The sequence below is a fragment of the Lissotriton vulgaris genome, chromosome 6 (assembly GCF_964263255.1).
Source record: "Lissotriton vulgaris chromosome 6, aLisVul1.2, whole genome shotgun sequence".
Classification (NCBI taxonomy): Eukaryota; Metazoa; Chordata; class Amphibia; order Caudata; family Salamandridae; genus Lissotriton; species Lissotriton vulgaris.
This window is the reverse complement of record NC_141694.1, coordinates 808,089,235-808,101,709: the sequence shown is the minus strand read 5'-3', so window position 1 is coordinate 808,101,709 and position 12,475 is coordinate 808,089,235.

Below are 12,475 nucleotides of genomic sequence, written 5' to 3'. Positions count from 1 at the left end.
GGAAGGGAATACCGGGTGGGGCTAGGGGTCGAGGGAGGCCTCTGGGTTTTTTTTCTGGTCGGAAAACTTGGTGATATTGCAGCGTAACATTTTTGAGTATACAAGTCACTTTATTTTGCATCGTCCTTACACCCCTTAAAGCCCCCGTCTGAAAGATACCCTAGGTACTTAAATCCTGACCCTCTTCTTCACAAACTCCTATCTGAGCACCAAGACTTTCCTACCCTTCACTGAATTTCTGATTGTCTTATGTCCAACTCTCACTATACAACACAAAAAGGTGTGGTGAAGGTAGAATTTAAACCTTAAACAGAGCATTTTTCTTACAGTTCCCTCATTTGTTTCTCATCCTCCTTTGAGCCCCCGGAGAGACCACCTCAGTCAAGAGGAAAAGGAGAGCGAGTCATCTCCTCTGCAAGCCTCAAATCCCTCGCAGCTCATCACAGGATTCATCAGAAGAAGAAGAAAAACCCACGGGACAGTCAGCCAACCAAACCCAAATCCCTTCTGTTATCAATAAAACTCCTTAATTCAGACCAATTCTCCAGCCTCCTTGTCTGTTTATCAAACCCGCACTCCCACAGACAGATAACTCTAGACTTTTTTTTAGATATATTGCACATGGCCTTCACTAGTAGCACACCTACGACTACTATATCCTTAGATGCAGAAAAGGCTTTTGATCATGTCAATTGGAAATGTATGATGGGGGCCCTCAAATGGCATGGGTTTAGTCGAACCTTCCTCGAATATATTGCTATATCAAACTCTTTCCCAATGACTTCAGTTGTTTTAAATGGCATTTATTCCTCATATTTCCCTCTTTTACGAGGTACCAGACAGGGTTGTCCTTTGTCTCCTTTGCTTTTTGTTTTAACTTTAGAACCTTTTTTGCATTCATTGCGTAACTCTCCTGAGTTTTGTGGCTTTCGATGTAGAGATACTGAATTTAAATTCACTGCATACGCTGATGATGTGATCCTTTATGTTTCAGATCCAGAATCATCAATACCGGTCTTTTCTAATCTTCCATCATCCTACTCAAAATTATCTGTATATATGTTAAATTTCTCCGAATCAGAGACTTTCCCCCTTAATAAATACTGTTTGGAAGACATGTTTAAAGACACTAGACTTAAATGGTCTCCACAGATTATTATGTGTTTGGGAACCAAATATTCTACTTCATTGGCCAAGAATATTTAGAATAATTTAGAAGATGTTCAGAATAGAAGTAGTCAAATGACCAAAAAATGGGTGCATCTATATCTGTCTTGGTGGGGCAGGTTAGCCACGATAAAGATGATGTTTTTGCCTATCATTAACTTTTATTTGTCCATGGTACCTATTAAACTTCCCCAAAAATGTTTTAAGCTGCTAAACAATTTGATTTCTCGTTTTTTATGGAATGGGAAAAAGCCACACATTTCCCTAACATCTCTTTGTAAACCTAAAGAGTTGGGGGGTGTTGCTTTTCCTAATTTTCAGAAATATAACACTGCTTTTGTTCTAAAACAGGTTCTGCCTTCCATCAGGGATACAGGCTCCTTATATTATAATACATGGCATTCATTGGAAAACTTGCTTATATCACCCTTCCCTTTTCATTCTTTACCATGTCGCGTTCTAATCTAGGACCCCGATCGATACTGTGACCTTATGCCCCTATACGGCTATAATCCATTTATTCCCCTATAATGGCATAAACGATCAAGAGTAATATTTCAGAAACTCGTCTCTGGCCTCACACGATCAGAGCCACATTTCAGAATCACTTCCTCTGCAGCTTCCTTTGCAGCTCATTAGTGCAAATGACACAGCAGAAACCACTATCTAAGATTCCTAGATTACACTCCGAGTTCTTCAACAAGATAAAACTCAGCAACCTGGGAAAGCCCCACTTGCTATGTTTTGATTAGTAATAGAACTCTAATGAGCACTGAGAGACGATCACTTCCTAGTGCCATCTTTATTGACGTCTTATGTCCAAAAACTTACGTCAAACCAGGCACCTTTCAGGTATAAATATTACCAACGTTGCCTTAAGCGAACGCTGATGCAGCTGATCCTAACACGGCTGCTACTATCGCTACTGCTATCGATGCTAACGAGCGAACGATGGTGTGGTGCACATAGGAGCAGAACAGCTGTCCCCTGAAGAGCCCAGCAGATGCAAGCTGCCCGCGGACGCTGCCCCTCCTCCTCTTCCTCGACGCGCTGAGAGAGACGCTGTCTTTTCTCCTGCCGAGAAAATCCAGCTCCGGCGTTTCCAGCCTACTCTTGCGAGTGACTGGGATATCGAGTCCTGGAAGGAGATACAAGACCTCCAACAATCTATTTCAGAGGTATGGTGTTGACTAAACCCTTAGAAGAGAATTCTTGAAGCAAACCTTGGCAAAACCAACTTAACTTAAACTGCTACTTACTTACTCCCCTCCCAAGTATTAGGCTTAGGTCAGGTACACTGGGGTAGGCGTAGTTAGAAGCACCAGTTGAGTATGTTAGCCTAATGTATATATGTTTTATTCATTTTAAACCATTGTATGGCTAAGAAACCATATCAATGCTTTTACAGTATTATTTCGCAATCCTCATTTTACTGTACGCACTTTTTATAATAACTAGTCTTGCAATTGTGGCAATTCATTTCTCTTGTACGAGAAGAAAGACTGTTCAATAAATAATACCTTTTTATTGAAAACGCCCGTCTCTCTGTTCTCTGCATATTGGTGAAAGTAATCTGCACAAAACTGACTGAGTAAAATAACTGTCTATTGTTTCACACGACTCTAGAGATTGACTCTTATTCTAAGGAGCAAAGTTGTCATGTTTTTGCGGTTGTTGGAAAACTGAATCCCTTCTTGTCTCTACCAGGGAAGCTGATCACTTCCTATTCAGAGAAGAAAGTTTCCAGTGACCTTTGAGCTAGTTGGTAACAAACCCAATTAAGTTTAGCATAGTCAGTGGAGACCTGGAAGATCCGCACTTCTACGTCTATACTACTGTTTATGTTATTCCAATGCGCAGGGCCTATTGGGAAAATCGGAACTACACTACATGGCACCCAAACGTTTGGTAAGGCGATAAAACTAACACAAGACGTTAGAGTAACTCAGTCGTGCATTTTTCACACAGACCCCTTTCTCCCGTAAATACTCCAATAGACTGGAGTGGGTGAAAGGTTAAAATCCACCCGACCTTAGTAGGAAGAGATTCCTATGTAAAGCTCTGGTTTATTCAACATTGAAGGATACAGTGTTCCAAAATATTGTGCACCTAATGTTTGTCTCCTTGGAGACCTGCTCTGCAAAAAAAAACCTGCATTTATAAAATGTCAGTAGAAAACAACGGAACTGATGCCGCAGTAAATGCGACTCAGCAGGGTCCCGACGGGACTACTGAACCGGGTGCGATAATCATCCCGGCACATTTAAGAAAATCTATAACTTCAAAACTTATAGAAAATGGACTGACCACGCAAGGTGGCACAGTCGTCTTTGTGATAGAGGCACACGAATATCGTCAGACAGAGGTATTCTATTCATGGATAAAATTTCCAGCGGCAAATGCTGCAACATACGAGTTCCACTATTACAAAATAGGGGATCTACCGGAAGAGTACGCTCCTTTCGAGGAGACTGAAATCCCATTAAAATTCCAAGAGCACTTGCTCTGGTTTAAAGGTGCCCTAAAACATAATGATCATATTACCAGGCTCGGTCCACTAGGTAGACCAGGAGCAATGTGGCCGGTTCTAGCCAGCTACACACCACATCCTGACATTGCAAAAATGTCAAAAGAAGAGCTGTTAGTACAGCTAAAAACATTAATCAAAATACATAGACAATTAGTCCAATATGTAATGCGGACTGCTACAGTCCAAACAGCTGTTAATGTTCCACAGCTGACCCCTCATCAGGGGAACACCAATAAAATTACACCACAGAACATACAGTCATGTCTTGGTAAAACACCCATAAAACGGGAACAAATTCCTTTCTGGTTATCGCAGAAAATTACTCAAATAGAGGCAGTATTTCCAAATACTACCCCTATTGAGAAACACAGAATCTTGACCATCTGCCTTCCAATGGGGGTCGCACCACACATGGAGGACTGTGACACTTGGGGTACAGTCTTTGCTTCCGTTTACACAAAAACACATGGTGTTCCGTCTATGGTGGTAATACCAGAAGTGCTAAAACAGATTCAGAATGAATACGGTCCAGAACCTGCTTTAACTCTTGGTATGAAATTACTGAAAGACTTCAAGCAGGTCTCGGCTATATTACTAGCCAATATAAAAGGAGAAGCAGCATCTGTGGCGATCCGCCAGAAGTTGAAGGAAACAGATATAACAGATCAACCAATTGAGCTTGCCAGAATCATAGAGAAATGCTATGAAGAACTAGGTAGAGACAGCTTGGCTGGAAAACCAGTAAAGCCCCAACTGCTTGAAAATCCTGAAAAATTATTTATTAAAAATAATTCAAACACTCCTAAAAAGAGCTGGGATGGAAATAAACAATCCACACCCAAAGAAAATGTTTTCCAGTCCAGAGGAAGGTCTCCTCGATGGAGGGACAGAACTCCGACTCGAGAACACCAGTCTCCCCAGAGGGAGCCCTCTGAGAAAAGATATAACCTTAGAAATAGGGATAATTTGAAGAAGCCTGATAGATATCAAAGTTTTGATACTCATCCCTCTCGGTCTTTTTCGCAGAAATTGGAAAGAAGAGGATGGTCAGACCCAGGAGAGCACACCAAGTCCAAAGACAAGGAACCTGCTCAAAGTAAAAAATCTCAATTTCCAAAAAAGAAGGTCGCCAGTATTAGAGTAATCAACCATGCCGAGAATACTGAGGACACAGTTGAAAAACGGGGAGTGGGAACAGACAATGCTAGACAGTGCAGCAGAAATGAGTGTAGCCCGCAAGATCCTGATCCTGATGAGTCATCTGGAGACAGTGGACACGAATGAATACATTCAGGTTGAAACTGCCGACACCAGACTTAGCGAGCCCCATAAGATATACGAAATAACACTGCGTATAGAGGGTGATAAGACTAGGAAAATAAGGGGTCTATTTTGGGATAAACTCTCAAAAGGCTATGATATTCTGTTAGCTGAAAAGGATTGGCCCACAGAGTTTGTCAGGAAGTGCCCTCGTGGCGAAGAAATGATTATGCCTGCCTTCTCGAATCACATTCCGATTCACAAAAAATATACATATGCAAGGAATGGGCAGTAGCCCAGACACCGGCATTATATAAAAATCATGTAGGATGGGATGAGGACTCTCCTCCTCACAAAATCCAGTTAAAAAGTCAACCAACTGCACAAAGGCAGTATCCCATTAAGCAAGAAGCTAAAAAACAAGTCAGGGAGATTTTAGAACAACTTGAATACCAGGGGGTGATTGAAACATGCACCTCTCAAATGAACAATCCTTTGTTTCCTGTCTCCAAACCAGACAATTCATATCGTCTAGTTTTGGACCACAGACACCTTAACGCATGTTGCAAAACATTTGCCCATCTGACAGTATTATTTTTAGGATACGAATTATCAAGTGAAGGAAAGAGCCTAGCGGACAACTTCTTAGAGAAGTGCGCTGTACTCCAAGCACCTAAAACGCTGAAGAATTGACAATCGATTCTAGGTTTTCTGAATTTCGGAAGAACTTACATTCTCAATTACGCAGAGAGGGTTAAACCTCCCTACGAACTAATTAAACCTGATTTTAAACAAATCACTTGGACTCAAAAACACACAGAAATTTTGAGATCACAGCAAACAGACATGTTAGCAAAAACAAAATTAGATACACGTGACAACACACGCAATCTTGTAATCCGAGTCATCCCAGGAAGATGCGGATTCACGTACCTGACCTCTAATGAGGGAGAAACGGTACCAATAGCTTACAAATCTCCCTTGTACACACAAGCAGAAAAAACATTCAGTCTCACAGAAAATACTGTGAAAGCAGTGCAAACAGCAATCGCTAATGAACGAGAACTAGCACATGGCAAAAGGATCACTGTCCTCACAGCGGAATCCGCCTTCGAGGCGCTATTCAGCCCAAAAAATCTGCCAACAGTGACACTGGATCCGAAATGGATACAGTACATAGATTCTCTTGCTGCGGAAGACGTGAAATTCTATAACGGCCCGCTCTTGAATAAACTGAATGATTTGACTTATGAAGAAGAATATCCTCTGCCAATCGAACTTCTGCCTCTCCCACAGTACGCCTGTATAATCTATACTGATAGATTTGTACAGCATTTCAACGTAGAGAATAAATCCTACGATGCAGCCTACGCGATTGTTAAAGGTCGCTGGCTGTGCGGTAAATTCAGACCGAAAATAACAAAAACTGAATCAGTGAAGTACTGTTCGGCTCAGAGAGCTGAAATCAGATCTTTAAAGATGGCGCTTTAAAATGCAGAACGTGAATTCCCGACACTTATTGTGTGCGATACTCATTTATGCGTCAACTCTTACAATAATAAGTTGCAGAGCTGGATTGAAAATGATTACAAAGATGACACAGGTGCCACAATAAAGCATAAAATGCTCTGGAAACAGGTAGTTCTTTTACAGAAAGAACTACAAAAGACTCACGTGATACACGCACAGAGTCTTCAACGTGATGGCGTTCACGTTGCAGGGAATTCATTGGCTAATACAGCCACAGCGGAAGCAACTAAACCGGCTTCCGTAGCCACAAAAAAGCGTTCAGAAAAATACATAGACGGGGAAACCATGCTGGCAGTAAAAACGACCGTAAAAGGCGACTGTGCAGCACTACCCGTGAACTATCCACTCAATTATGCATACGTAATGGATGCAAACTCCGTTCCTTTTGCTCGAATCCCTGGAGTGGGGGATAGGGTAATTCCAAACATGAAACGGAGAGGTTTCCTATTACAGGAAGCACATATGGGGTTGGGTCTGAGACACCAAACAATCAGGGACTCTCTGAGAGAATTGCAATCAGAGTACTGGTGGCCGGAAATGAGTGAAGGAATTCATGATTTTGCAAAAAACTGTCCCGACTGCAACAGAGATCGCAGTGGAGAACCAGCCAGTGTAGTGTCAGAAGCCCTAATAGAAAGCATAAGGCGATCTATCCGCGCAATCAAACAAGAGAAACACGTCCCATTGTACATCATGAAGGCTAAACACACTTAAAAGATGTGGCCCCAGCGCTCGGCTGACGCCAGAACGGTTATAAAAGATCTGCGAGTCTTTATCGGCACATACGCAAGTTCCATGTTCCATTCTGACCAGGGTCCTGCTTTCAGCTCTCGAGCTTTTAAGGAGGCCATGGCCAGCATGGGCGTTGGCTTGCGATATTCTTGTCCGTCACACCCCGAAGGGAACAGTGTGGTAGAAAGAAAAAAACCGGGACATAAAGCAATCTATAACAGCGAAGGTATTAGGTTTGGGTGCTGGGTGGGTCAAACATTTAATAAGTGTCCAGTTAAGCCTAAACAATTTGCCAAGACATTCTCTAAAAGGTTTCAGCCCATACGAACTATTGTTCGGAACTAGAATGCGAATTCAGGACTTAGATAGTCAGGTATCAGTGGTAGAAGATAAGAAAACAGACTTTGACATCAAAGACCGTTTGGCTGTTTTACAGGACTTGAACGAAACAAGAAAATCCTTAAGCAACATAAAGTTAAAGCAACAGCCAACTACCACTGACGAGGCACCACTAGCCCCAGCAAGGCCTGTCTGGATTCCAAAGATTGGGGATCTAGTCAGAGAAAAAATAGCGGTGAAGAAGGAATTTGGGCCTTCTTACGGAAAAGCAGTACCTGTCTTAGCAATCAACGGAACAAGATCAGTAGTACTACCGCCCCTTGCTGGTAAAAAGGAGAACAGAGTTGTATCAATCGACCTGGTAAAACCACAAGCATGTGGCCTATAATCAACAGTAGGCCCAGTGGACTCCCGAGAAACAACAGAATACCCAAACTTGCAACAATCCAAGAGGTTCAAACTGAAAGACTAATCACATTCGATCAGCCTGCAGTGCACAGAGAGGGACTGTGCAATAATGCCATGGAACTCGTGCCTCTTGAGACACAGATTGAAACAGTTCATCAAGAAACACCAGTCTACAATGATGTGGCATCAGAATGTGCTACCGAAAGACAAATTGAAAGAACAATTCCAACAATTGACAGAACTGCCTCTGGCTATTTCATCAACTTCGATCACTTTTCTGAGGATCAAAGCAACCCAGAAGTGATGCCAGAAACAAAAAAGACTTTTAAAGAAAAAGCGACAGAACTGGTTCAACAAATCAAAGAAGTATATCTGGATGTGCCATTGATTGAGCATTGGATTATTTCAGGGGTATTCATAATCCTACTATGCCTAATTTTAGTTTTAATTTTAGGAAAGTTTATTACAATACAATGGACACAGCAAGTCAGAACATCAACTTAGTCCTCAAACCACACAGATCATCACACGTGAAGTAAAGAGAACTGTCAACAGTAAATGTCACAGCCATTCCAATACCCAGTGGGGTAGTATGAGAGAAAACTGACTATGAAATCTATGGTCCGGTCGAAATCCTGAAGTATCCTCATCAATTCAAGGTTTCATTAAGTGACTTTGTAAAACCTAGTACATTCTCTGATGATTGGGACTTTGAAAGTATTAATAATATGATGTCTGATTTAGTAATGTAAGCTAGATTCACAGATCATGATTATTTACAAGGTTCGTCTAGTTATGAACAGATGTTCTGCTACACACACTATGGTGATCATTACTTGCATAAATCTGCACAGCCTAGAAATGTTTTTACTACTTCTCAGGGTTTAACACTAGTGATGCAGAAACGTTTTATTATAAACTGTTAGATAAAACAGGGTTGAAAACAATGCTGACAAATACTAAATTGATATATTCAGAAGCATTTTATGAAAAAATGATGACATTTGGTTTTGATTATTGGAAAAATAACATTGAAACAAAAACAATCTGGGGTACAAAGGAGTGGCAGGTACAAGGCCGAGAAGCACTATTTCAAGCCTGCATGATCCCAGAACAAATTATGTTTTTAAATGAAACAATTCAACAAACAACCTGTCTTGTCCTAGCTAAGGTCAAAGACCTTAACAAACCGTCTATTCCGAAGCCAATACCTGAGAATGCAACAACAGATATTGAGATAGATGTATCTAAAATTTTACATTTAAACAGAAAACATCCTGATTGGAAAAAGTGGTTAATCTGGCCTACTGACACAAACAACTGTCAAGATAGATTCCTGAATAAAACACAGGGGTTAACAATGACCAGACAAGACCCTAGACACTCCCAGAGACAACATCCAGGGATAGTAACAACATACAGTGTAGGGAAGCTGTGCCTTGAATGGCTAGAATCATCCACACATTATCTGAAATTAAGCAACACTTGTCTTTACTTAAAGATGGTGCTGATTTGCGCGATTTTATTATGGGACCACGCAAACAGCGTCAAAATTGTTTCATAGCAACCAGTATCTATGCTGCATACAACGAGGCTTGGAAAGTCACACAAATTGAAACAGCTGAAAAAATACGAGAAATTGATTGTATTAATTTGGAAAAATCACTTTCTGTAGTGGACAATGGGTTAATGACTCTGTCCTCCAGAATATATTCGTTGGACAACATTGTATCATCTGCCATTGATATAATAGACAAAGACTTGCTAATGTTACAGCATGGCCAGTCACAATTGCATTCTATTGTACAGTTAGGCTGGACGCTGCAAAATCTTCGTTCAGGCTATGTGCCTTGGCGTTTAATCAACACAACGTCATTGTTTTCTATCTTTAACCTTACTGATAAACAAATCAGCTTGGCACAGAAAGGAGCAGACTATACAATCCTGAGCATCGAAAAACTTGAGAGATTACCTTTGACAATGTCAGAAAGTCCTGTCATTGAATGGATAATACACAGGATTATCACAATTCCGATAACAACTTTCCGATTTAAAAATTGCCTTGAATACATACCTACTGGCCAGTATGAACGATTGGGTAAAGGATACAATAATTCAACATGGAAATTACCCTACACACATTCATGCTATAGTGACAGCAACAAAAATGTATTTCTTAGTGGTGAAAACTGTAAACGTTCACTAAGCGGTATACTTTTGTGCCAGGGTATTAATTTACACGGAGCCTGTGAAGGTAATTCAAACAACCTTTCATGCCACCAGCATGTCACACCTGCAACGCAGATAGAGCCTTTCTTTATGCAACTCGCGAATGGGAGTTACATTCTAAGAACGGATCACAGATGTTGTGGCCTTTTGCCAGGAAAAGCCTATCTCGTAAGCGTAACATCCATGGTCAAATGCTGTATGCAAGCATTGTTTCCAAACGGCCCTGGAGACACTGAGACTCCCATTTGGCCTCGTTTGAATTTCTCTTCTATACGAATTGATACTTTAAGCAAAATGAAGTCTGTGCTTTTGCAGACAACAGTGCCCATCACGTCATCAAAAGAGACGTATGATCTCCTAGTTGCAAGGACAGCTACAGAGATCCATGACCTTTTATCAACAAATTGCCCCGTGCATTTCGCAGAAATGCTTAGCCAAATCCTTAACATGTCTAGTGCCATAGGCATCCCAGGCGTATTTAAGACGATTTTTATGGGACTGCTAACACCATTTCAAGCAATTCTGGGAATCATTCCTAATTTTGTCCATTCAGTCTTTGGCGGCATACCCCTATTTTTGAGACTTGTAGCAGGCATTTTATTTTTGACCCTCCTGCTCCGATATGGCAAGCCAAAGCTCAGACATGACTCCTACGAGGATGGAAGAAACAATCCTAGCAGTACGCTACCGGGACAGAATAACTAGAGTCCTTAGATTGGCCAGGCTGAGAGATCTAAACATGACCTGGTTTCTTTAATTCAGACCGATATGGCAGACCTGCATCTTACCTGTGCTTCGATGTATGCTATGCGGAGATGAGTGCGTGTTGGACATCTGTCTTGCACTTCCATCAGCAGTACCAATGGATATCGATACTTTGCTAAGTCCGATAACGGCTCACGCATTGTGTTGTCCCCAGCGGCTACCAATCCTGATGACGGCATTCGTTGAGACTCCTGTGCTACGACTAGGTGGTGACAGTGGAGCGAGAAATAAAAGCAACATCACCCAGGTACGACCATCTGTGAGCATTGCTGATCCAGACTTTGATGATAGCAATCATTCTCACACCAGCCAAGTTACAGCACTATCGAACTTGGTCGAACTGTCACCCTATTTTGTAGACCAATTCTTTGAGAGCCTGTCTGATATGATGTTCTCCCCCAAACAGAAACAATAATTTTTGAAAAGCATTCCGACACACAGCGTTCCCATGTACTCTGAATTCAGCCTTCAGTTTTGATCAACAAAAACTGCTGAAAAGCGTTGAAACTCTATTCCCCCGTTCAACAAGAATTCTTTTTAATTGAACACTTTTTAAAAATATTTACCTTTTTCTGGCACAACAATTCTTTGCTTAAAGTACACCTATTCATAAAGAACAGAAGCTTCTATTTCTATTTTTAGATAAATCTAGAGACATAATAACTTTACACCAGCCTCTAGCACATTTTACAGCAATGCATTTTTATGTGATGAAATTATCTCGCCCTTCTTTTCTGTATTAAGAGATATTTCATGTGTAATTTCTGCAAAATCGTTCATTTGATTACATATGCTATAATTTTGAATGATTTCTATGCTTAAAGACGTACAGTACCAAAATTACCACGTATTACGAATAAGCCATTTCAAATGCAAATATGTATTTTGGGGTGGGTAATGTTACACATGCATCTTTTGCTATAGTTTTAGTAAATTGATGGACATAAATTCGTGGAGTGGGTGTCGCGTTCTAATCTAGGACCCCGATCGATACTGTGACCTTATGCCCCTATACGGCTATAGTCCATTTATTCCCCTATAATGGCATAAACGATCAAGAGTAATATTTCAGAAACTCGTCTCTGGCCTCACACGATCAGAGTCACATTTCAGAATCACTTCCTCTGCAGCTTCCTTTGCAGCTCATTAGTGCAAATGACACAGCAGAAACCACTATCTAAGATTCCTAGATTACACTCCGAGTTCTTCAACAAGATAAAACTCAGCAACCTGGGAAAGCCCCACTTGCTATGTTTTGATTAGTAATAGAACTCTAATGAGCACTGAGAGACGATCACTTCCTAGTGACATCTTTATTGACGTCTTATGTCCAAAAACTTACGTCAAACTGGGCACCTTTCAGGTATAAATATTACCAACGTTGCCTTAAGCGAACGCTGATGCAGCTGATCCTAACACGGCTGCTACTATCGCTACTGCTATCGATGCTAACGAGCGAACGATGGTGTGGTGCACATAGGAGCAGAACAGCTGTCCCCTGAAGAGCCCAGCAGA